The sequence below is a fragment of the Elephas maximus genome, chromosome 13 (assembly GCF_024166365.1).
Source record: "Elephas maximus indicus isolate mEleMax1 chromosome 13, mEleMax1 primary haplotype, whole genome shotgun sequence".
Classification (NCBI taxonomy): domain Eukaryota; kingdom Metazoa; phylum Chordata; class Mammalia; order Proboscidea; family Elephantidae; genus Elephas; species Elephas maximus.
The window spans coordinates 66,053,287-66,055,788 of NC_064831.1; the positions used below are offsets into that span (position 1 = coordinate 66,053,287).

General features: G+C 43.9%; 1 non-coding gene across 1 annotated transcript; it reads left to right on the forward strand.

Moving 5' to 3' along the window:
• Positions 1–1,255: 1,255 nt before the first annotated feature.
• Positions 1,256–1,326, forward strand: TRNAR-UCU (transfer RNA arginine (anticodon UCU)). The gene has a single exon. It is a non-coding gene; the product is annotated as a tRNA-Arg (tRNA).
• The last annotated feature ends 1,176 nt before the right edge of the window (positions 1,327–2,502 follow it).

Below are 2,502 nucleotides of genomic sequence, written 5' to 3' on the forward strand. Positions count from 1 at the left end.
AAGCTGAGGTCCCCCCACTTCAGGATGCTGTATATTCCTCCAGAGGCTTTGGGGAAACTCCATCAAACTCTTCAGGCTGGTTTATACCCTGATGCTGTTTAATTTCACTGCCTTTGGAAGCTACTGGGCCTGCAGCCTGGGGTCAGCTGATCTCTCCTTGCATGTAAAATCCTTACCTAATTAAAAAATCAAAACCGACCAACCAAACAAACAAAAAGCCTTTCCTCTTTCTCAGAAGATTTAAGCTTTGCCTACAGCAGAACATCTAAAAATGTGGTGGACAGAATTGGAGCCTTATTTTGCAGATCAAGCAGGTCCACTTCAGTTTTCAGATTAGACGCTGCGGGTTACCACTTTTAGCAGTAGCACTTGTCTCTCTCATTAAATGCCTGGAGCTCGTTATGGTATATCCTGCAGAAAAGTCTTTGCTGCTTTAATAGGCATGATCTTTAAAAAAGATCCTTTGGCTTATGTATAAGATCAAGACATGATTAATCTTGGCCCCATTTAGCTGTGGGTCAGGTCTGCAGGCTACAGTGAAACCCCTTCTTTGCAGGATCACAATTTACCATTTTCTATAATCTAGATTCCTTTTCCCGGTGTCATTAATATGTTTAGTTGCTGAAACTTACTTGTCCTGTTATTTCTGTCCAGTTCTAAGAAGCAGTCAGTAAATATGCCATTCATATTTGATGTAATATTAGCCCAAATAAACAGATATTATTTCACTGTAAGCCACTAGGATGTTTGGCACCTTCCTTATAGATGCAAAGCTGCCCTGCAGAAACCTCATGCGAGAAACCTAAGTTAGATGCTCCAAACCCCTAGTGATGCCTCCTGATTTAAGGCGATACAAAGGTTGTGTCTGGGTTCAGAGGTTGTTGTGGTGTCACGAGAAGGACAATAGTCAAAGTTGGCAGCAGAGCAGAGATAAAAGAGTGAAATCTTCAGTTAAGAGTGGCAGGGGTAGGTGGGGTCAGACTTTTAGTTCCAGGAAAAAGAAGAGCAAGGCCAGGATCTGGGCAGGTAGGCCTCGATGGAGTCTTTAATAAATGTCATCCCAAGCCCAGACCTATCTTTTAAGCTCTAGAATTATAAATACGAATGGTTCCTTAACACCTACACTTATGTCCTACTTCTCAAATGAACATGCCCACAGGATCTCTGATTTCCAGCCACTCCCGCCTGCCCCAGTCTGCACCTTCTCCAGGCTTTCCGTCTCACCAAACAGTGCCCCTACTAATCTGTGTGGGGGGCATTGGTAGTTCAGTGGTAGAATTCTTGCCTTCTGTGCTGGAGACCTGGGTTCGATTCCCAGCCAATACACCTCAAGCACAGCCACCATCAGCCTGTCAGTGGAGGCTTTCGTGTTGCTATGATGTCGAACAGGCTTCAGCAGAGCTTCTAGACTAAGACAGACTAGAAAGAAAGGTCTGGTGATCTACTTCCAAAAACAATCAGCCAGTGCAAATCCTATGGATCACAGTGGCCTTAACCTGTTGTGCGTGGGATCACTATGAGTCGGGGCGACTCAACAACAGCAAACAACACTTAGTCTGTGTGAAGCTGAGATTGTATGCGGCTGCTGCCTCTCCCTCCTTCCCACTTCTAACCCACCTTGTTCAGTCTACCACCCAAATATCTTTATTTCATCCTTTTTTCCCTTCATTCTTCACTGCTGCAGCCTTAGTCCAAGCTACCACCATCTCTAGCAGGGACTATAGCCGCAGACACAACTTACCACCTCTATTTCAATGCTTGATCCCTGCAATCCATCTTCACGGAATAGCCAGAAGAATTTTTAAAATCACAAATTGGATTATATCAGTTCCCTTTTTGAAACCTTCAATGGTTTGTCCCCGCACTTAGGAAAATATCCCAAGTCCTTAGGATGGTCTATAAGACCTTGCATAGAACTCCTGTCTACCCTTGCCCTTGTTTTTTCTGCTCCGGCTCCACTTTCAGTTCCTCTAAAGGATTAACAAAAGCTGGCTTCAGCCTGTAATGCTCTTTTCCTGACTCTCTACCTAACTACTACTCATTTTTCAAGTCTCATCCTAAGTGTCACTTCCTCAGAGAGGCCTCCCCTAACTCCACAACCTAAATTAGGTCCCTAAACCGGTTGCTGTTGAGTCGATTCTGATTCACAGTGACCCTACAGTACAGAGTAGAACTGCCTTTTAGGGTTTCCAAGGCTGTAATCTCTATGGGAGCAGACAGTGGTCACTACAGGGTACGGAGGGCAAGGACTGCACCAGTGAGAACGTCAGAGGGGGTGGCACCAAAATGGCTGTCTATAAAATTTTTGTGCAGTGTTTATAAAAATATCCCATAGTTAGTTATAACAACAGAAACATTTTTTTGTGATACCAGCTCACTTGTATCAATATACCTACAAGGCTAAAACTCTGTGATAATTTACCTTTTGAACGCTTTAATGCATTGTGGACAGAGCTGTCATTGTTACCCAGGTACAAGGATGCTTTAAATCACGTGGTTTTG